Raw genomic sequence first — 24,341 nt, 5'->3', positions numbered from 1 at the left:
TCACCCTGGTTGAGAATAACTACTTTAAGATAAGATTTACCACATTCCCAAAGAGAGCTTAATGGCTTATCTTTCTTTCTTTTTTCCTTACCCAAGCATGAATAAAAATATGAAAGACCCGAGCCCAGTGGAAGCAAAATACCAACTATCCATACCAGGCTCATCTGGTTTGGGGCGAAGGCACATCCGGGTTCTTCATATGTGTAGCTTGTTCTGGCTGCCTTGGGTGAATATACATTTCACAGACTGTCTGTTCTCTGAGCCCTGAAAATGTATCCTTTAATCTTCAACTCAGAAAACCCCTTGACTCTGGAACGAGACACCAAAGGCCTTCCCGTGACAGGCGGGGAGTGGGCTGTTTGGATTGCTAATTTGTTTTTACTCTTTAGTCTGTTTTTCCTTCATGCTGATGTTCCTCTTTAGACCTGGAGTATGAATAATTCTGCGTAGCCTGAGGGGAGAAGCAGGAGGCCTGCTTGTAGAGTTGTTTGTACTGTAATGAAATAGAAAGTTTAAAAGCTTACTGAGCCTGAGCAGTTGAAAAGGGAGGGAGGTCTAGTAAGCACTTTCAAAATTACTCATAAAGCGTGACAAATTCTGGATGTCTCTTGGTGGTCAGGGAAATGAATCACCCATTTCACTTAACAAAGGCACCCCCAAGCAGAACAGCTCCCCGAATGTCAAGTCCAAATGCAGAGAGGTCCAATCAAGAATGCTCATCAAGATAGCCTTCCTAACTCTGCATTTCATGAATTGTGAACCTGAAAGCCAAGGTCAGCCCTGACATTTTCTGGCTTGTAAGTAGTAACTTGACAGCTACTGTCTGAGATATCTCACCTCTTCTACTTCATATTCAGAGAGGTTCTGGTCTGGAGATGGTTGGGCTTATTAAAACTTAATGACAAAAAATGTAAGGACCTTACGCTTGAGTGCTTTGCTGAACCTTTAGTTGAGTTAACTAGCTACAGGCTGGACATCTCCTTCAGGACAGTTGTTCTGAAAATGTACAGGTTTATTAAGTGCTGCATGGCTACATTGTATTATAAATATTCATTTATGTGAAAGCTACCCTTTCAAACTGTGAGCTCTTTAAGGCCTATGAATTCCCAGCAAATAAAACAATGCCTACCCTATAGTAAATGCTCAATTAATGACCTGAACTGATTTCAAGCCAAAAAATAGATGAGATGAAAGAGTGGATCAGTTAAAAACATCCTTATTAGTTTGCACCACTGCACTCCAGCCTGGGCAACAGAGCAACACCCTGTCTCCAAACAAACAAACAAACGAAAAACATTCTCATTAATGGAAGGACAAATTAGCAACCTACCATTTTAATAAAAGAAGAAAGGCAACAGAGTGGCAGAAGAGAAGAGTTTTAACTGCTCTTCCTCCCCTTTCGTGGAAGGAATCTTTGACTACCGGAAATCGCATAACACACTCAAGTTTTGGACTGATGGATCATGAATACTAGCACCGGGAAGATTTATTTTTCTTGCAGCTGTAATATGCCGAGGGAATGGAAGAATTAGAATATTCTCCTCTCCTCCTTTCACATAGAACTGGCTGCCTAAGAATCTGCTGTAAGTGTTACAGGGAAGGGGTCCCGATCCAGACCTCAAGAGAAGGTTCTTGGATCTCACACAAGAAAGAATTCAGAGCGAGTCCATAGAGTTAAGTGAAAGCAAGTTTATTAGGAAATTAAAGGAATAAAATAATGGCTACTCCATAGACAGAGCAACCTCGAGGGCTGCTGGTTGCCCATTTTTATGGTTATTTCTTGATGATATGCTAAACAAGGGTGGATAATTCATGCCATATAGGCATGTAGATAACCAGCAGTGATACAAACAGTTCTTTGTCCATAGACATGCAAGTAAATTTTGTTCTCTGGAAATACACCATTGGTATTTCTCCATAACCTATTTTAGACCACAAAGGGTAACTTCCTGACGTTGCCATGGCATTTGTAAACTGTCATGCACTGGTGGGAATGTAGCAGTGAGGACAACCAGAGGTCTCTCTCGTCTCCCTCTTGGTTTTGGTGGATTTTTCCAGCTTCTTTACTGCAACCTGTTTTTATCAGCGAGGTCTTTCTACCCTGTATGTTGTGCTGACCTCCTATCTCATCCTGTGACTTAGAATGCCTTAACTGTCTGGGAATGCAGCCCAGTAGGTCTCAGCCTCATTTTGCCCACCTCCTATTCAAGATGGAGTTGTTCTGGTTCAAACATCTCTGACATAAGGGTAAATGCTAGAAAGACTGAGAAGACTTTAGGAGTGGAAGTGGGAAGAGAACAAGGTAGAGACAAGACAGGAGGGGCGATTTGAGGCCCACCTGAGGCGGACTTCATGGATTCTTCAATAAGGAAAGTAAAGATCAATTTTGTACTGTTCTCTGGGTTTTATAATTTTAAAAATAGAATACAATCACAAATCTCAGATATAAAATGAATACACATTAGAGATCTTATTTAAATCATTAATTAATGAGAGAACTAGTAAGATGTTACAACTAGTTCCAAGGAAAATTTAAAGAACCAGCAAACGATGCTGCAATAAATTTACAAATAGATGTAAAACTGTCTCATTCCACAGTGGGGGAGGAAAACCAATGGTGTATTTTTAGAGAACAAAATTGACTTTCGTGTCTATGGACAAAGAACTGTTTGTGTCACTACCAATTACCCACAACTGAAAGAGTTGTAAAACAGTGAAAGTCAAGGAAAGGCACAGAGACCTCAAAGAATCACATAACCTGAAATGATGTATTTAGACAGTGCCTAGTTCTCCATTGAAGACACCTTATAATAACTTTGGTCCATTTCCAAGTATTTTACATTTTTTGGTTCTATTTATATATGTTTGGTTGTCTGATAGTAACACTTTCTTTGATGTAACAGACTGTACTTTCAGGAAAAGAAACTGAGCTGTAACTTCCTCTTCGAACAATTTCAGCAAGCCAGGATTAAACATTTGTGGATAGTGTCTGAGTCCATTTAGAGTTTCTATACAGAAATACCTGAGGCTGGGTAATTTATGAAGAAAAAAATGCTTATTTGGCTTGTGATTCTGGTGGCTGGAAGATTGGGCATCTGCTGAAAGCCTCAGGCTGCTTCTGCTCCCGGTGGAAGATGAAGGGAAGCTGGCGTGTGCAGAAATCACATGGGTGAGAAAGGAGGCAAGAGAGAGAGGAGAGGTACCAGGCCCTTTTTAACAACCAGCTCTCGCAGGTACTAATAGAGCCAGAGCTTATTCATGACCGTGAAGACAGTGTCAAGCCATTCATAAAAATCCATCCTGGCTGGGCACGGTGGCTCACGCCTGTAATCCCAGCACTTTGGGAGGCTGAGGTGGGTGGATCATGAGGTCAGGAGATCAAAACCATCTTGGCCAACATGGTGAAACCCCGTCTCTACAAAAAATACAAAAAATAAAATAATAAAATAAATAAAATAAAATAAAATAATTAGCCAGACGTGGTGGCAGGTGCCTGTAGTCCCAGCTGCTCAGGAGGCTGAGGCAGGAGAATTGCTTGAACCTGGGAGCTGGAGGTTCCAGTGAGCTGAGACCACACCACTTCACTCTAGCCTGGCAACAGAGTGAGACTCTGTCTAAAAACAACAACAACAACAACAACAACAACAACAAACCAAAATCCATCCCCACGACTCAGACACTTCCTACTTCCTATTAGATTCTGCCTCCAACAATGGGGATAATTTTAATATGAGGCTTGGGAAGACAAACATCTAAACTATAGTGGGTAGCTCTCAGGTTAAGGGGGGGAAGGGTGAGCAGAAGTCCATTTTGTGTACATAGGTATACCTCCTCTGAGACAACAGTTACAGTTAAGTTTTGGACCAAGTATTAACCTAAGTTGTTGCATCTAGTGTAGTCTCTACCCTACCTTGAGCTACATTTCTGTGGGCACATGAAAGTCTTGAAAGGTTACAGTTTGGAGCTCCTTCAAGAGCAGAAAAGCGTAGCATCCCTCTTCCACAATTGTTTTTAGTGCTCCTGTGGGTAGGCTCTGCTAGGTATTAGGGGAGGAAGAAGTGTCTGTCAGAACAGTCCTTAATGTGAAAAGGGCTTGGATAATGGAGAGGTGGTCTTTGAAGTGAAAGGAACATCATGAGAGGAGAGCACTCAGAAACCTCTACAGTAATGGTTTTCTGAGAACAGGCATTCTTTCTTTTTGTTAAAATAATTAATTAGGAGGCCATTAGACTGGCTCCTATGTAAGCAAATGGAAACCCAAGTCAGTGTAAATGGTCATATTCTAGGAAAATGAAACTTAAGCTTAACCAACCTGAACTGCCAATTAATTTCTAATTAGCGACTTTCCACTGGAATCGTCCAAATTAGACTTCTGCTGCATTTTAACCAATTGTATTTTCTTTACCTTGCTTCTGAGAGTCACCCTATGAAAGTTTCACCCTATGAAAGTTTCATCCTTTGAAAATCTTCCCCTCATGCCCTATTGGCGGAGAGCACTAACCACCTGCAATCTGGAGCTGCCTGATTCATGAATTGCTATCTGCTCAAATAAAATTTTAATGTGGCCAACTTTATCTTTTAACACTTTCGTCAAAGTATTGTCACAAGGATGTAAAAATATATATAGCTGAAAACTCAGTTCTGATAGGTTTTTGTTGACTTCATAGCTCAGACCAAAAGAGGTCATTTAAAGTTGAGTGGTGAAAATAGAAAAGAAACTTACACTTTTTTTTTTTTTTTTTGAGACAGGGTCTCATTCTATCACCCAGGCTGAAACTCAGTGGCACAATCATGGCTCACTGCAGCCTTGACCTCTTGGGCTCAAGTGATCCTCCTGCCTCAGCCTCCCCAGTAGCTGGGACTACAGGCATGCACCATCATGCGAAGCTAATTTTTAAAAATTTTTGTAGAGGTGGGGTCTTGCTATGTTGCTCAGGCTGGTCTCAAACGCCGATGCTCAAATAATCCTCCCACCTTGGCTTCTCAAAGTGCTGGGATTACAGGCACGAGAGGAATTTATACTTTTTAAAGATGGAGACATGGATATTTAGTTAGGAAAACCAATGTGCCTGAAGTGGCTCAGTATTTCTGAGTCATGAGATCATGGATGACATTAGTGGTGAATCCAAAATCATCCTCCAGGTTTGGATTGAAAGGTGACTCTTGAGGATTTACTTTTTGATGGGGCATTTAGTGCAAGCTATTGCTTTAAATCACAAAGCTCTATCTGCTTGCTCACTTTTTTTGCTCTTTCTCCAGTAAGTAAACATTGGTGGAGAGGTTTATCCTCTCCTTGCATTAGAATTTTTGAAAATCCATTATGAATAATAGTAGTTAACTGAACTCCAAGTCTTAGCACCATGGAAATTGAACAATTCGGTCTGAAAAGCAAGGAAGAAGACACCAACCTTCCTTTAAAACCTTTAAGTTCTTTTTTTTTTAAATACGTGTTGCTACATTACATCTGTGCATTACAGATAGCTTGAAAGTCAGACATAATTTGTGATTCTAACTAATTTTCATAATTTTAGCTTTAATGCAAAATAGCTGGGGTTTTTGGATTGGGTTAGAATCTTGCTGTAAAAGTATGAAAATGAAACTGTAGACTTGATCTCCTTTCTTAGTAAACATACAGACAAAAATATGTCTGTGAAGCTTGAGAGCATATGATAATTTTTTTCTTATGGGAATACTTAGCACAATAACAAAGTTAACCCAGAATGGAGAATTACTTCTTTCCACATTGTATTTATATCAAGTCCAATATCTCAAAAAGAAGTTGGCTCAGAATCATTGATTTAAAATAGGTCATTGGTGAATTAATGAAACATAACACCCCAAATTCTCAGCTGAATTAAATAAATAAGCCAGATAGGACCCCTGGTAGATACAAATGTCTAGTTTATATCTCCCAAGTTACTAAGAGAGTGATTACTGAATCGGGGTGGAAGGGTAGAGTTTGACACATGGAGTGATTTATGAGTCCCTGTTCCATGGGAAAACATCAGGCTAAAATCAATTCAGGTTTTACTTGCATTGTATTCTCTTTCAAACTGTACGCGGATTCAAGAATAGTTGGTATGTTAGGTGTGCAAAGGTATAAATTCACATGGTGTGCTTGGAAGTGTTTCTCCTCCTGTAGGTGAGTCTCAGTAGTGCATGAGTAAGATTGAGGAGGACAGATGAGGTGGTCTGCACTGCTTAATCAATACTAGAAGCGGAAGTTGAAAAGAGACAATGGATAATTGAAGATGTTTTAGCATTCTGTTTGGCACCTAGAAAAAGTGGGAGTTATGTTTTTTGAGAATTGTGCATTCAGATTTATCACACCTATAGGACAGCTGGAAAGAAGACAAGTGAGAAAAACAGAGACACAGAGAAGGGCCTTAATTCCTTAGTGGTCGCACATTCCTAGGCTACCCGGCAATGGCCAGGTCCTTGGCTGTCATTTGGTCTTCAAGTTCTCTGCTGCTTGTAAAAGAGATTAAGGGCTAAAGTGCTCCCTGGTGAGGTGGAAACATCAACTTTTGCTTGACCTGATAGAACCGTAAGGCTGGAATATCCCTGGATGGCTGTTCCAGAAGAGCCAGCTTATTCGTCCATTGCTGTTATTCTTATTACTAAAAATTTATTTCCACTTGACAGCAGTGGCTGCTGTAAAATCGCCTCTCCAGTGACAGTTGTTTCAGGGATCAGAACTGCCTGAAGTCCCAGAGTGTCCGCTAATGGCTGTCTTCTGAGTGCCTCCCAGATGGCTGGGAGATCATGGTCTCTGGGATTTCCCCTTCTTGTGTAGGGTGTGAGGCTGATGGTAGAGACGATGCCAGGTCCAAGGAGCTCCTGAGGGAGGATAGCACAGATATTCTGAGTGGGAAATGGAAGGGCTAGAATCACAGTAGTGCCATAAACTTGAAATTGAGTGTTGGGAATAGAGACGTTGAGAAGACAGCTGAAATAATTGAATAATATTAACAATATTACCAACCTTAAGATAACTCCTTCTAATTACATATAGGAACAATTGGACTGTGACTCTTGAAGTCATTCCTTATATTTTGAGACCTAGAATCTGTAAGACAGAAAAATATTTCACAGAGCAGTGAGACTGTCCCTTGCAACATCAGCCGGGTATAGTTGATGGCCATGGAATGACCTAAGAGGTATGAATGTGAGCTAGTGAGACTGGATCCTGTGTGAGGCTTAAGTAATTTGTGACTTCTTCATGGTTACACTTCATTTACTGTTCTGAAAACAGTGAAACACAAAACCAGTGAGAGGCAAGAGAAAACCCTCTTTCATCCTCAATCAGTGGCTGAAACATCTCAACTCAGAGTTGGCCCACTCATGCTTCTCAAATCTTACAGCAACTCTTTAAACTGGGGGAAAAAAGGGATTCAAATTCACCCAATCTTTAAGCAAATTATTTTTCTTTAAAACAATTTTTAAAATACTTTAATAGGGTTCAGAACACATTACACCAAGTCATCCCAAAATATGCCTCTTTGGCATAAGGATTATTTTGAGCTGGTTATTTTGAGAGCCTGCAGACACAGGAGACACTTTGAAAACAAAAGTTACCTTTTTGTAAGAGAAATTTATACCTATGAAGGAAATCTTCACTTTTAAGGATATCTCCCTCTCTGTACCAGGAAGAAAGGGCTGACTAAATCACTGGAGACTCTTATCAGTGGAGAAAGTGTGGACTTAAATCTGCAAAATAAACCTGGTTCTTGTTTATTGTACTTTTCCTGACCACCTCCCCATGACCATTTCTTTCGCCACACTCCTCCTTCTTTATTTCAGGGGACAATAGTATTTAAACCTGGAGTCTAAGACAATTCTTTATCTAGTCTTGAGATTTAATCTTTGAGATTTCCCAAAGTTATTGCCCATGTATTAACATGTATATAGGAGGTAAACATGTTATTAAACTTCTGTTTATTTTTCTCTTGTTAATCTGTCTTTTGCTGCAGGGAATCTCAGCTAAGAACCATGGAGGGTAGAGAAGAAATTATTTTTCCTCTCTTTTACTTACTTGCACAAGGCAAAACTTTTAAGTTAGCACATACAAATGTAGAGGAAAAGTAAGTTTCCATCCCCAACCCCTAATTCTTCTTCCCAAAGACAATAGCTGAGAGTATTTTCTGGTATAAGCTACCAGAGGCAGTCTTTCCAAATTGAAATGTGTATGTGTGTGTTTATGGATCTATCATCTTTTTGATACACACACAAAGTGTGTGTTTCCCTACCTTCATAACTATTAGTATATTATACATACTGTTCGGCATTTTGCATTTTTACATATCTTGAATAACATTTCCTATGTTTAACTGTCTCATTTTTTAATGCCACAGTGAATATTTGAATACACTTTTCTTTGTACATAAATAAAAATAAATCTGTGGGATCAGTTCCAAAAGAGTAGAACTGCTGTGTCAAAATTTAAAATGTATATGCATTTTAAATTTTGATATATATTGACAAAATTTCTTCCAATTCATACTTGCAAGGGAGAAAAGAGATTGTTTTCTGTCTACCCATCTAGATTCTATGGTTGAGACCCACGAATCAAACTGATAAAAGACAGGTTGATAAGAGAAAAAGGTTTTAATTACAGATGTATGCATGGGAGTTCATAAAGAAAACGATGGGTCAAAGAGGTGGCTACAAGATTGAGGCTTATACACTATTTTTGGGTAACCAAAGAAAAAAGGATTTGGGGCTTTTGAACAGGGCAGCAAATTATGGAAAGGTGAGGGTGTGACTGCCCAATAGGTTCACTTTGCCCACTGCCTAGACAGAATTGATTTATCAAGACAGGGGAATTGCAATGGAGAAAGAGTAATTCACACAGAGCCGGCTGTGCGGGAGACCCACGTTTTATTATCACTCAAATCAGTCTCCCTAGGCATTTGGGGTTCAGAGTTTTTAAAGATAATTTGGTGGGTAGGGGCTTGGGATGTGGGGAGTGCTGATTGGTCAGGTTGAAGACGGAATTGTAGGGGGTCGAAGTGAGTTTTTCATGCTGTTTTCTGTTTCTGGGTGGGCTGGCAGGACTGGTTGAGGCAGATTACCAATCTGGGTGATGCCAGCTGATCCATCAAGTGCAGGGTCTGAAAAATATCTTAAGCACCAATCTTAGGTTTTACAACAGTGATGTTATCCCCAGGAGCATTTTGGGGAGGTTCAGATTCTTGGACCCTAACCTGTAATTTCTAATCTTGTAGTTGATTTGTTAGTTCTGCAAAGGCAAACTGGTCCCCAGGCAAGAACAGGGTCTTTTTGGGAAAGGAGTTTTCTTTTTTTTTTTTTTTTTTGAGACGGAGTCTCGCTCTGTCACCCAGGCTGGAGTGCAGTGGTGTGATCTCGGCTCACTGGAAGCTCCACCTCCCGGGTTCACGCTGTTCTCCTGCCTCAGCCTCCCAAGTAGCTGGGACTACAGGTGCCCGCCACCACGCTGGGCTAACTTTTTGTATTTTTAGTAGAGACGGGGTTTCACCGTGTTAGCCAGGATGGTCTGGATCTCCTGACCTCGTGATCCGCCCGCCTGGGCCTCTCAAAGTGCTGGGATTACAGGCGTGAGCCACCGCGCCCGGTCTGGAAAGGACTTTTATCAACTTTGTTTCAGAGTCAAACCATGAACTGAATTTCTTCCCAAAGTTAGTTCGGCCTATGCCAGGAATGAACAAGAACAGCTTAAAGGTTAGAAGCAAGATGGAGTTGGTAAGGTCTGATTTTTTTCACTATCATAATTTCCTTGGTTATAATTTTGCAAAGGTGGTTTCAAGGAGAGAAAATATTTGGTAACTAAAGATTGTCTTTTATTCAGATAAGAGTCTCTCATGTGATAAGAACTGTCTCTGGAAATAGCTGTCTCCCTGGTTAGAAGACATCTTTACAAATGGAAATTTCTTTAAAAATATATATTTCCTTTAGGGAGATAAAGAGGTTTTTCTGTATCTGCTGGTTCTCGGTTGCCTTTAGCTCAGAATATTCTCTATGCCAAAGTGGCATATTTGGGGCCACATATTCTTCACACTCACACCAGCAATGCATCAAAGTTGTTTTTTCCTTAACTCCTGCTCACACAGCCCAGGTTTTTGATGGAGCTAACAACAATTTAATGTCTTCTCTCTATCTCTCTTTTCCACCTATCCAAAGTGGGATTTTTATGTAATATTAGCAACGTTCAGAAAACAAGTTGTTGCCTAGATAATGCAGCTCTTCTTACATACTGTTCCTGTTGTCTGAAGTTATGGGAGCTGCAGTATTAACAGAATAAATGCAGTTGATTTGATTCGGTAGAAAGGGCTTGAATTTAATCTAATATTTGCTTCTAATTTGATTATATGATTGTCCTAAGTCCCACTACTGAAAGCAAGAGGACATAGTTCTTACTTCCAGGTAGCTTAAATTGTTTAGCAATTAAAAGGAAAAGAAAAGACCTGGAAAAATTGTTAGTAAGATGCTTTGAAGTATTTGTGGACAAAAGTGTATATCTGGATATATATCTCTTTTCGGCATACACAATTGCATGAAAATCAGCATATACTTGTTTGCCTGAGGCTTAAATGGAATCTGAATGTGGTAAAAAGTAAAGGAATAGACCAGCAGTGAATTGAAGCTATCCTTTTGGTGGTCAATTCCAAGGGAGTGAGGAGCAGATTGGAATTGAGCAATTGGAAGAGTATAGTTGGCTTTTCAGGAATTTGGCTATGATAGGAAAGGAGAAGGAAAGGAAGATAGGAAAGAAGAGTCATTGGAAAAGAGAAAATACAAGACTCAGAGAAAAAGGTTGTGGTGGAGCTCAGAGAGGCTGGGCTCCCAGGTATGAGAGGAAAGGAGGGAGGACCCTGCTGAGAAAGGGGAATGGGCAATTAGTGATGTCCATTGAGATAGCTCAGAGCAGAGGTAAGAGGAGTTGAAGTTTGTTTAATAGAGGGGATACAGGACTCGGATGTCAGCCAGGTGTTAACCCTGGGTCAACCACCCCTAGGTTTATAACCTTTACATGTCTGGATTGTTTTGCTTTTAATGGAGGTGTTCTGGTTATCATAAGGCTGAAGGTCTGAGGCACAGGAAGATGCCTGGTCCCATTAGCTTGGGAACACAGAGCACGGTTATCAACGATGATGGCTTTGGGAGATGTGGCTGGACAGGGGGCAATGATATAGGAGCTAAAAAGGAACTATTTAGGCAGACAGGGAGGGTACGGGAGTCCTCGGTAAGGTTTTTCTTTGAATAAAAAGCAGTCCCCAAATAATTTTCTTTTCTAACAAACAGCAGCCTGTAAAATCAAGCTGCAGACATAGACAAACAAGGTGGAAGCTTGCATGGGTGAATGCTGGCAGTTGTGCCAATACGAAAAGGCTATCTGGGACTAGGCGTGTTCAAAATGATGGCTCCATCTCCTCTTCTCTTTGCCAGCCATGTGTGCAGTAAGAAGCAGGCAACATGGTGCTAGCCAGGCAAAGACCTCATTTACATAATAAGATTAGGGTGGGGCAGCCAGCTTCCCCATGCATTATGTAAACGTCATACCTGGCCCAACCAATCTTTGGGCCCTATTTAAATCAGACACCGTTTCCTCAAGCCTGTCTGTAAAATCTGGTGCACTCCACCATGGGCCAGAAGTCCCATTTGGGTGCCCTCGTCTGACCTGGGAGAGAGAGATGTTCTCCTTTCTCTTTCTTTTGCCTATTAAACCTCTGCTCCTAAACCCACTTCTTGTGTCAGCATGCTTGATTCCCTTGGCCAGAGGCAATAAACTCCAGGTATTTACCCCAGATGACACAGCTTCAACATTGTAAAGCCCATCTTTAAAATACAAGTGTTTAAGTACATCTCTGCATTAAAGGAATGGTTGAAGGGAAAAATCCCAAGTAGCCACATGAATATGGCTGTTTAGAGACAACCAGGACTATTATTTAAAAAGCGATCTATGCCTGTTCAATAGGCAGTGGAGGTAGCTTAGGAAAACTACTGGCAGGACTGGACTATAAGCATGGAGATAGGTCAAACCCCATGTGACAATCTTTCAGAAAGAACGTAAACTTATGCTTTTGGTCCATTTTCCATTTGTACCGTCATCCTCTGAGGTGTTACTAAGCCTTGAACAACCCCCGTGTTATCAAATACAAAAGCAGTGAAGGGCAGCACTTGGGCTATCAGTATATTGGTGCACTTGCAACAGATTTTGAATAATTTCCTTGATAAGATCTGGTCTCCAAAATACGGCCTGTATTGTTTCAGGAAAAGGGTTGCTTTCTGCCCATGTTAGGAGACTCTGATTTGGCCAGCAGAGGTACAGAGACAAGCCATGTGGGATTCAGGAGATGCTTCCTCTGCATCAAGAGGTGTTTATTTATCTTGCCTTTCCTCTCACAATGGCCAGTTATCAGATAGCGTTATCTCTTATATGAGATGTATTCTCCAAGGTAAAAAGTGGTACAGGGCTCAAAAGACATCCTCTGACACTGAAAGGTGTTGGAATCAGGTAGGAGCTCCCAAAAGGGATTATTGTAAGGGTTTTACTTATGTGTTACAGATTACTGTTCCTGCAAGGATATCAAAACACTACAAGCATTACGTTACTTATTCTCATTTTAAATTGATAACGAAGAGAAGCAGAAGTGAGCTGAGAATAGATGCTTGCCCACACTCACAGGATCAGTTAAGAAAACATGTTACCCCCAGGGTGAGGACTGGAGGCGTTTTCATGTTGGAGGAGCTCCCAAAAAGGCAAAACTAAAGATCCCTCATCAAGGTTTATGTTCACATCCATCTTTCCAGATGGCCACAACTTCAACCTGGCTGAAAATTTGAGAATGCAACCTTCAGCCCTGCCTGCTACCTTGAAAAAAAAAAAAAATGGCATGGCCATTGATTGAGTGTAATGATGTGCAGCTGCAGGGTTTCCTCACCACTAGCTCTTCCAGGGGAAATAGGGCTATAAACTCAGACCCCTCTTGAGGCACGGAGGGAAGAAACTGTCTGGGTCCTTCCTTGACACCTGGACCTCGCTGTGGTGCAAAGTGAAACTCATCAACTCAGGTGGCCAAGAAAAGCAGATGTTTAGCACAGCTAAGTGTAAAGTGTGGGGGAAATGGCTTTATGGGCCTTTGGCTGAGATGCTTACATTGAATGTTCTGCGTAGGAAGTCATCAGGTACTGGAATAGTATAAACAGACCTTACTTCGTGGAGTAACTTACTTTGGATTGGTGGCAACAGCAACAATTTCTAGCACAAAGGAACATAAAGATCTACTTTTTATTTGGAAGATTTTCCAACCAGCAAGGGCTGCTTGTAATGAAAAATAGGGGCATTGCTTCCTTAATTTTAAGTGGTTATTCATCATCAGAGGGGATGATGTTGACTTGTGGTGACAGTATTTCCCAAAGCACTTTCCATGGTATGATTGCCTTCGTCTGTCCAATCACCCGTGAGACACATAGGAATTATTGTCACTAGTAAACCCATGGGGAAACCGAGGCTTAGACAGCTTGAGAAATTTGCTCAAGGGCACACAGCCAGTAAATAGTGAGAAAGAAACTGAAGTTAAGTCTAAGTTCAGAGCTCCTTTCACTCAACTGGTGTTTCTCAAAGTGTGGTATGTGCCACTGGTGGGACATGAGATAATTTCAGGTGGTACATGAATGGAAATAGAAACATTTTAATATTTAGGCTTTTTATTTTAATCTAATTTAAAAGGGGGACAAGAAGAATGGCATAGAGGTTAACTCAGGTGAACTCAGGCTAAACTCAAGTTCCAGAGCCATCCTACCTGGATTCTAATTCCAATTCTATGACTTATGATGTGATTATTTCCTCATTAGTTTAAGCCTCAATTTCCTAATCTGTAAAATGGGCATAATAGTAGCCCTACCTCATAGGGTTATTGTGAAGATTCAATGAGTTAATATTTGTAATAAGTTAATATTTGGTTACATTATAAGAGTTCTACAAGTGTTTATGAAGGAAATAAAAAAACATGGAACTTACGATTGCATTGGGTATTTTGAATTTAAAGAGAGTAAAATAGGCATTTAAGTAAAAGAAAAAGATTGGAATAATTTGAAGTAAATTAGGTAACTAATAGCACAGGTAGTGGTCATCTGTGAAGACAATGACTAGTCTATATCAGGTAGGACAGTAGCCCAAAGAAGCCTGAGCCCACTGGGAGGCCCTGGGGGCTGTACTGCGTTGCCTCGCTTCTGGAGGGAAAGATGGCAGTGGGAGTCATCAGCCTGTATCAGGACATTTGCTTATGTTTTGTATCCATTTACCCTCTCCTCTATTCTGAAGAAGTCATCTTATCAGGCAATGTTCCTTAGACCCAATGCATGAAGACTCACTTTAGCAAGGAGTACAGTTCCAATCACTCTACAAGTCACCAGGACAAGAAAACCAAGAAAAGTCACCTTGGTTCCTTGCTCTGAATGCTTTAGTTGGAGTGTCAGAGGTAGAAAGGTGGAAGCCAGGCCAGACCCAGGGTGCTGGAGGCAAGGGACTTGGGGGAACTGGGAGAAGGAGAGGAACTATCAATTCAAAAAACCAGACACCATGACCCTAAGGAGACAGGAGGAGAAATGCTTTAAAGTGAGTCATCCTGTTTCAACACCAGACAGTTACCTCAGTGGAATGAAGGGGAACAAAATTTGCTGATACCATCACTCCCATTTACTAATGGCAGGAGAAAAAAATGAATATGCCATTTGTAGTGATTCCCCTTTAGGCACAGATTTACCATAACCTGCTCCTCCCTGGCTTGAGGTCTTTGCTCTGGCCAAGGATCATACAAGGATAAAAGCATCCCTGTCTTGTTTAGTTGAGTTTGACACCCTGTTCCCTAATTAGCTGCTTCTCTGAGACCACTCTCTACTTGAACCTGTGTACACTGACGACATTCTTCCCTCAAGTCGCCAATAAACACAGCAACCTAAAATCACAGGGTGAAGTAAGTGGAGCAACAGGGCTTCTTCCTTGACGACAGTCACCGAAGGCTGTGGGCTGGAAGCCACATAGGCTTCAGGTCACTTGTCACTCTGGGCCAGTGGGATGTTGGAAGTTTTCAGACTCTCAGTAACTTGAGAAATCTGAGCTTCAGCAAAAGTCCTATAGTCAGGTAGGGTTAGACTACCTGGTTCAGATGAGTTCTTTCTCCTCTGGCTACTCCAAGGTAATTCAAGTTGATAAATTGTAGTGGAAAGGTACTGATCAACATAAGCAAAGGTTCAGTTTACTGGAAGGATTGGTGGTAGCTAAGAGAGTTGAAGAAATAACTGGATCATCAGATCTTGTAAGGCAGAGAAAATAGACTATCCCAGAAATATCCGGTAACAATAGCTAACATTTATTGAGAGCTTACTATGTTCCAGCCCTTGTTCTAAGCCCTTGGCATACACTAATTCATCTGCTTCTTGATACAGTGCTATAAGTTGGGTATATACTTATTATCCTGTGGGTAAAAGAGTTACAAAACCTAATTGACCTTTTGTTAACTGCCTGTTATCTGGAAACCAGTTATGATGCTATGTGTCAACCTTGATGCTAGGAGACATTGCTTATGGTAAAAAAAAAAAAAAACCTTGATTGGGAAATTGCTCCTAGACTAACAGAACTATAAATACCTGTTAGGAAGCTCTAGTTTTGGGCTTCTCTGACTTTTACAACTTACATGTCCTTATGGGAGGACCTGAAAGCTATGCCTCTGGAATTGTTACAAGAACTACCAGTTATTCGAGAAGAAGAGGGTGAAGGGGGAGGAGAGGTCACAAGATTTTTAATCCAGAGCGATTCCCACCTGATGTGGATCTTAAAGCTAATTTTTATTGCGTGGACTATTGAAAGGACTCTTGTACTGAAGAACATCTGATATGCTTCTCAATAAACTGATGCCAAATGTGGAGCTTGTGGAGCTTATTGCTGTCTTGTGAGTCTAAATGTTTATTTGAACCTAAGACGACCCTAATGGGCAGTGCATATTGCTTTTCTGCAGAAAAAAATGAGGCAGAGAGAAGTAAACCTAAGTAATCCACGGTCACATGGACAATAAATAGTAGAGCCATGTTCAATCTTGGGCCAGCTGGTTCTAGTACTTATGTGGTGCCACACGTTGCCTCTCAAACAATTGTCCAGTCTCTGTAGGGCACAGCCTTCTGGAGGAATTTGCTCCTGTTAGTTCCAGTTTTGGGTCTCTCAGTTCAAGATGCAAATTCCCGGGGAAGAGAGGTGTCCTCACTGTGCCATGAACCCACTTCTGGCCAGGAGAGGGACAAGTGCTTTGGATGAAAATCCCAAGAGGCAAATCAGAAGAGAGTGAGTGTGGATTTGACAAAAGCAATGAATGCTCACTTTCACTGGGGTTGGATTGGGCTCTAGGACACATCCATACTGAGCATTCATCTGCAATATGCTTGTCGTTGCTATTGCCATTGGTGTTAATGTTGAACACATATCAGGGGAACCTCTATTTGGTAGATTCTCACAATACCCTCTATATTTAGAGACAGTATTTAGAGAGCTGAGAAGGGAAGTATTCCACAGTGTGGTTTTGCGGTATCAGGCAGGAAAGGTGTCTTTGGGTGAAACTGTGAAGTAGCTAAACTCCTTCAGAGGCTGGGGACACAGCTGGTAATTGACAGTTGGAGGCAAGTGGGAGAAGAAAATGGCTTGTTGTGGGGAGAGGCTTTGGAAGGCCAGAGCTTGCTGGATCATGGGAACACATTGCGCTGGGTCAGGAAACAGGTCTGGTCCCCTCTAGGAGACGAAAGGGCAGCAGTTCGGTAGGCTTGGAGAGGGTGAGGTTGGGATAGAACAGAGAGCTGGATAACAGGATAGGTGAGATATTGGGAATTGAGTGATAAGTTCCAGTGGGGTCGTTAAAGAAGAGAGGAGTTAGTGAGTTTGCTGTGTTGGGAGCATTTGCCAAGGATGTGCCCTCAGGGGATACATCACATTAAAAAAATACATCTAGGACCACAGTGTCCACTGACAGTGACAGCTCAAGGCTTCTGGGATGGCTGTGACTGGTGGTTCAAGGCCTGTTTCTCTGAGGGCTGTGGGTTGGGCAGGGGTCTCTATCACTGTTTGGCTTTGAATCTGCCCTCTCTTCAGGCTTTAGCCCCTCCTCCGCATCGCTGTGACTCTCTCTGGGCATCTCCTGGTCATCTCATACTTTGAAAGATTTTTCCTCCTAACCCAATGTCTCAGGGTATCACTGGTTGCCTGGCTAGCTAATGTGAGAAATAAATTCAAAGAATAAGGCTGGTGTTAGTGACTGAAGAGTTCACTTGTTTTAGAAAATATATTTATATGTAACTAGTCCTTGGGAACACAATGTGGGAATCTCAGACATTGAGACATTTCTTCTGACTGACAGAAAGAAATATTTTTAAGCAGAAGGACTTTTGGCCAGACCTCAAACCTTATGAAAAATTTGGCCAGGGAAGAACTTGCAAAAATGAAACCTGGCTAACATGTATACGTGTTGCTTTGTAAAGTAATGCCCTCCTTGTCACTGGGTGTGTAGAGGCAGAGTGATTACCAGTTAGAATTTTCTCAGAGATGCCTATTAGAAAGATTAGATTAGTGATATCCTTTTACACATAATTTTTTTTTCTGTGAGACTTCAATGCAATGAGGTAGAAATGACTACTGTATTAGGATTCACAGACTTTTTTTCATTTTCCCTGCCTGCCAAGGGTTCATACGGGTTACAGCAGCACCTGGGCTTTGCCGTGTAGGACAGACTCAGGGCAAACAAGCAGAAAGCAAAAACCCAACTGGTGAAGCCAGACAGGCTAAGCTGAGCTACATAAAGAGGGACTGAGTCAGAAAAGGGAGGAAAGAGAGGTGGAGGAACCACACAGGTTGGATGTTGTGGAAAGTTTTTGTTCTGGCTGTGAAAGTAGGAAGGAACATAAGATTTCAGGAAGCACCTGCCACCTGGGTGAAGGAGATTAAGAACGGCAGCAATTGGGAGTAATGGATTTTAAAGATATCTTGGTGTGCATTAAATGTGTACTTCACCCCTTGGGCTTTTTCTTTAGAGACTGAGTATAGATTTGAATTGCTTTAGATTATGTATTTTTTCAATGACAGCTGTTTCTTTGAATGTGACTACATGCCAAGATTGGACCACAAAGCTGTCTGGCATTTACAGAAGAAGCCAAATGTAACATGGATCAATGGTAAACCACTCTTGATGAATACAGAACGGGCATCTCAGAGACCCCGTTAGCTTCACTCTTGTGTCCTGAGATGCTGGCTCTGACCCTGGGAGTTCTGTGAAGCCCAGTCTGAAATCGCCCTCTAAATCCACCCACAGTCCCTTCCAACTCTAAAAGTCATTGTGCAATGCCAGCCTTGCCTCACTTTTAGTCACAGACACTGGCCACAGGGAAATGTAGACTCTTTCTGATTACACATCTGAGTTGCCACATTTTGGAAAAGATGCCCTCGGCACGGAGCCTCTCCCGGTTCTTGGCCGTGGGGTGTGGTTTTGTGAATGGGACCCACTGTGGTGCCGTGGAGTCCAGGTAACATGACCCAGTTCTCTGCTTTGCCTCAGAGCGGACGTCTAGTTACTACCGCCAGTCTCTGCAAAACTGCTCTGATTACCCAATATTTTCCTCTTGTCTGCAGACATGACTTCTCATAAATCCGTTTGCTGTATCCCTTTTGGAACAGGGCTCGAGGGTTTAAACCAGTTTGTTCAGCGGGACCCTGGGCATCAGGCAAACAAGGGATCATTTGAAATATTCTGGGAGTGGCCCTGGTCTCAGGCAGGCAGACTTAGGGGACACTGCAGACAGCCTTCCATAGCAGAATGTTGATGAAGCAAACACTTGCTCCATCGAGGCTAAAGGAACACAAGAGAAGCCCAGGTGCGGAGCCCCCTCTGAGAGGCTGAACGCTGGGTCCTGAGAAGACGTGGCATTGGTGACGACCAGCTGGATGAGATTCCTGTTTTTCCTTGCTTCCCATGGAGCAAGTTGAATTGTCTGTCACTGAGAATTTCCATATAGTCATCTGTCTGAGAAGCCTACTTTTATCCTCCACAGAACCCTTAACAAAAGACTCATGATTGACTTCTTAAATTACAAAAGTAATACATGCTTGTTTTGACAGATTATAAAATCCCAAAGTGCATGGATTTAAAAGCATCTCCTGCTTTCCCGTACAATTTCCTTCCGAGAGGTAATTGCTGTGAATGAGTTGGTGTATGCCCTTCCAGAATTTTTTTCCACGAGAGGCTTCCATCTCAGTAGATAGAGGATGCAAAATGCCAATGCTATCATTTTAGATTTTGGGAGACAAGCAGGATTTGAGCGATGGGGGCTGGGGAAGGCCTGGTGAGAGGCAAGGGCCAAACCCCTTGTTCTGAGCCAATGATTTTTCCAGCAACCAGGCTCCCATCTCATGGGCTACATTTGCTCATACATATATTGTTTTCAATGCAATTTTAATAGCCCACACATGTGTCTGATTTATCTACTTTTATGGCATGAGCTGTGTCAGTGGTCTGGCGCAAAGTCCTCAGCGGTGCTTGGCAACTCCCTAGTTGCTTCCTGATGAAGAGCTACTTTTAGTTTCTGAAAATCCTTAAGATTTTTGTAATGAACTGGGGATGAAGTCGTGGAGGGAATCACATGGGACATAAGTCCTTGCCTGTGCAGTATTTCTTTTTCCCTGTAGGAATTTCCAGAAGTCTTGGGAACAAGGTAAATTCTAGCTCTCCTGTTGAATGCCATCCAGGCTGGGCTTTAGCATGGACTCTTAGGTTGAGACTTGTTGGTTAAAGATCTGTGTTTTAGAAACTCTGTGAGGAACGAGCAGTACTGTGTTAATAAATATAAATGCCTGTGCAGGGCCTAGCAGAGAGTACCACCTTCTTTCCCTTTTACCTCTCCTTCAGTTAACAACTGGGCTTCTTCAATATACTGATTAGCCGTTGATAACATATATTCATTCAATAAGTATTTATGGAATGTCAGGCACACTTCTAGGCACTTGGCATACATTGGTGAACAAACTAAATATTCCTGACACCAAGAAGCTTACAACCAGTGGGAGAAGAAACATGTAAACCATAGGTCAATTAAGTAAGTAGATTTCATAGCATATTAGATGGTGATAAATGTTCTGGTAGGAAGAAAAGGGATAGTGTGGGCATGAGGTGAGAAGTAGGTGGGGTTTTCAACAGGGTTGTTCAGGATGGAGCCCCTGAGGAGGTGGGATTCGAGGAAGCTTTGAAAAAAAATAAAGGAATTAGGGAAATGCCCAGGGGAACAACTTTGGCTATCTTCCCAGACAAGGACTTATACTCTCAGTGCTTTCCTTCTGCATGCCAACCCAATCCATTATGACATTCTTAATAATTTTAGGAAACTGTAAGTTCTTGATTAGGAAATGACTGAGGAGCAGAGGTGGAGAGTGCCCAGGGAAGAGGGTGAGTTTTGGCTCTCCTCAAAGAAAGAAATGACCACAGCTGTTACTCCAGATACCAACAATGGCAGAGCCATGCACCGCTGTGTGGCACTTGAGGGTGGCGGAGCACTCAGCATGGCCAGAGAGTGAGACGGGCAACAGCATGGCAGGGAGGTGTAGGCTCGGAGGCAGAGGCACCCACATATGTGATTGGCAGACCCAGAATGATCTCCCCTGCTCCTAGACACTCCTGCCTGAAACACCATCATCAGAATAGATTCTTTTGATTTCCTCTTTAAAAGTGCACACAGCATTATGGGGGTGACACATAACTAAAATCAAAATCGTGTTAGTGATTTATTAGTGTTCTCCTTCTGCTGGGAGAGACTCAGAATACAGGGCTCTCAGGAAGGGGCGTGGAAGGGTGGAGACAAGATACAGAGAGAGTTGGCTGGGCACGGTGGCTCACGCCTATCATCCCACCTCTTTGGGAGGCTGAGGCGGGCAGATCACGAGGTCAGGAGTTTGAGACCAGCCTGACCAACATGGTGAAACCCCGTCTCTGCTAAAAATACAAAAATTAGCCGGGCGTGGTGGCACGTGCCTGTAATCCCAGCTACTTGGGAGGCTGAGGCATGAGAATTGGTTGAACCCGGGAGGCGGAGGTTGCAGTGAGCCGAGATCGCGCCACTGCACTCCAGCCCTGGCGACAGAGTAAGACTCTGTCTAAAAAAAAAAAAAAAGAAAAAAGATACAGAGAAGGGGCAGACAGGCGCTGCAACCAGCCTCACTGGCACCTCGGAGTCCTCCCAATTGAGTTATGTCCATTTACTGATGGAGAGCAACAGGAAAGTCACACCATTCACATTGATTGCTTCCTGATAAATAGAAATACTGCTCAGTCAGTTTTTGAAAAGTCTAGCAAAATCTGCCAGTGGGGAACTGATGAGGAGAGAGTGGTTGATTTCTTTTAAATTGCTGAACCAGAGAGAGAAATATACTCCATAGTCTCTTCTTGTAACTGCTTGCTAGTTTCAAAGCTGCATCCCTACAAGTCTCTACAAATAGAGATCTTGGCCCAGAATTTCTCATAGAATTCTCATAGTCCTAGAGTAAGGGATTTCAGTTGACTGATTATCCTGTATTGACTGTCCTCCGCATAGTATATACAACAAATAATTTTTAGTGTCTCCCACTCCCTGCTCAATAATTCTCCCCAGTTCCCTTTTCAAAGACTCCTTTTAGAGGCAGAACCCCTCCCTACCTGTCGTAGTCATGTAAGTATTATGTTTGGTCTATTTGCATAATAATACCATGGTAACAGCCCAGGTAATAGCCTAGCGTCTAACAGTGTAGTGTCTGCATCTAGTAGGTGCTCGGCAGTGGTTACATGGCTGAATGCTGTTGAGCAAATAAATAATTATAACAATTTATGCTCAATTTTTGGGCAGAAGATTTCAAAAGTCTTTTTAAAAACATACACTAGGCTGTGGTCTGAATGTTTATGTTCCCCCAAATTCATATGTTGGAATCCTCACCCCCACAGTGACGGTATTAGGAGGTGGGGCCTTTGGAAGGGGATTAGGTCATGGCAGCAGAGCCCTCATGAATGGAATTAACGCCTTTATAAAAGAGACTAAGAGAGAGACCCCTAACCCCTCCCACTGTGTGAAGTTAGAGGGAGAAGATGGCTGTCTATGAGGAAGTAGACCCTCGCCAGACATGGAATCGATCTCAGCCTTGATCTTGGACTTCCCAACCTCTGGAACTGTGAGAAATACATTTCTATTGTTTATAAGGAAACCAGGCTATGGTATTTTATTAAAGCAGCTTGAGTGAATTAAGACATTGTACTCCATTTGATCCTCACAGCATCATGGGAGACATTATCATTGTTCTCAGTTTAAATATGAAGAACATGGTTAGAAAGGTAGGTGAATGAGCTAAAGTCACAGCTGATAAGTGGAATTTGAACCCAGCTCTAGGCTTTTGCTCTCTATTTTGAGTGAGATTTACTTTCCATACATAGTAGGTAACATGAATATGCCTTTGTCCTAGATGCCTTAATATACTCTATACCATAGGTAGTCAACAAAAATAATGGGTCAGTCTCTTCCGTCATGAGGCTAATTCTTTTTTTTTTTCATGAACTCTAAACCTATATAATTCAAAAGAGTAAAAAAATAAGAACTCTAGCCAGAGTTAAAATCTCTGACACTGAATATCCTCCAACCCTTACCTCCACCCTCCTGCCAAGTTCTGTAGATATGAGACAGGCAACTCAAAAATGATTTTACTTGCACTTTATGTAAAGCAAAAGTAATAAGCCTTTGCTTCTGTTATGGGGCATTTTGAGATCTTCTGATGACCTTCACTGTTTGGGCCTGGTTCTCCAATTTGTACAACGGTTCTCAAATTTGAGTAGGCATACATACCAGCTAGGGGGCTTAAAAATTCAGAGTCCTTAGTCACGCTTGCTATTTTAATTTAGGAGGTCCACGTTCAGTAACACTTCAGGGTGGTTCTGGGGCAGAAGGCATGGTGGACACATTTACTAGGATATTGGCTCACAGCCACTCAGAAAGCTGCTACCTAAGTGTCTTGAAGCTTTGAGGACATCAACTAGAAACTCCAAAAGTCAACACCTTGTTGATCTCACCTGAAGTCTGAATTCAAACACTTCTCAGGCTTTACTTGTATTACTTACTTTGGCTGATGGCTGAGGTTTTTCACTACCGTCTTGCCATGGTGTATGTGTTTTTATTCGGTTGGAACTTGGGCTGGGGAGCAGGGATGATTCCCCTCTTAAAATACCTTCTACTTTTTATAAAGATCAAAAGCACTAGTTGTGTCTGGAGGTCACTGAACTAAATGTCCCACCAATGACTCTCAACGATGCCAGGAGTCGTTTCCAATTGCTCAAATACTGCACCTGCTTCTCTTCTTTCCTTGTTAAATATTTGCTGTCTGTCTGAATTGGGAAAGGTTATTTTGCACCAAATGCAAATGAGGATGGTTTTGACTGGTGCTTCATTGTACTTTTATGTGGCTTCCTTTTCTTGAGAATGTGCCGTGGATAGAAGTGCTGTCTGTCACTCTTCCTAATGGGCTATTCATAAATGTGCCCCTCTGGTCAATCAGCTTGTTTTTTCTGTTCTGTGGCTTTATGGAGGCTTTGTTTTCTCACCTGTAGCAGATGTATTTGGACTCCAGATGTTTTAAAGAATCTTTCCAGGTGGGCCTATATTATGTTATACAGCAGCAATAACTCTTTTAAGGGGGTGGCTTTTTAAGAAGTTCTGATTGCTTATTGTTTGGGAAGTGCTTGTGGTTCCTAATTAAGCATTTCATTAGAAGCTGCCAAGGTCTTTTGGTCTACAAAGTGACTCTATTAAGTTGATTTTTTTCTAATTCCATATGGTGTTATGTCTACGCTTTGGTGACATGTAAATTTTGTTAAATCGAGACCCACATATGAGATACTCAGTAAATGATTTTTACTAGATGATGATGATAGTAAAAAAAAAAAACCCATAGAAACTTAGTAAAAAATATGCTTATATTGGCAAAACTTAGAGGAAGCAAAATCTAGCAGACATAGGGGTGTAGGAATTTTAATATTAAAAATTTTTTTTTAAGAAAAAGTTTCAACACATACAAAAGTAGACAAATAATATGCTGATCTCCCCTATACCTATCACTAAATTTTGACAATGTTCAGCTTATGACCAATTGTATTTTTCTGTGGCTCTTCTTCTTCCCCCTTCCCTGGATAATACTAGGCAAATCTCAAGCCATGTTATATCATTCATATAATTTCATATGTAAATATTTCAGGATGCATTTCTAAAAGACAAGGACTATGCTATTACAATGTAATCACAATACACACAACAGACAATAATCATAT

The sequence above is a fragment of the Macaca mulatta genome, chromosome 12 (assembly GCF_049350105.2).
Source record: "Macaca mulatta isolate MMU2019108-1 chromosome 12, T2T-MMU8v2.0, whole genome shotgun sequence".
NCBI lineage: Eukaryota > Metazoa > Chordata > Mammalia > Primates > Cercopithecidae > Macaca > Macaca mulatta.
The sequence above is the reverse complement of the archived record's forward strand: the minus strand, read 5'-3'. Positions refer to the sequence as shown.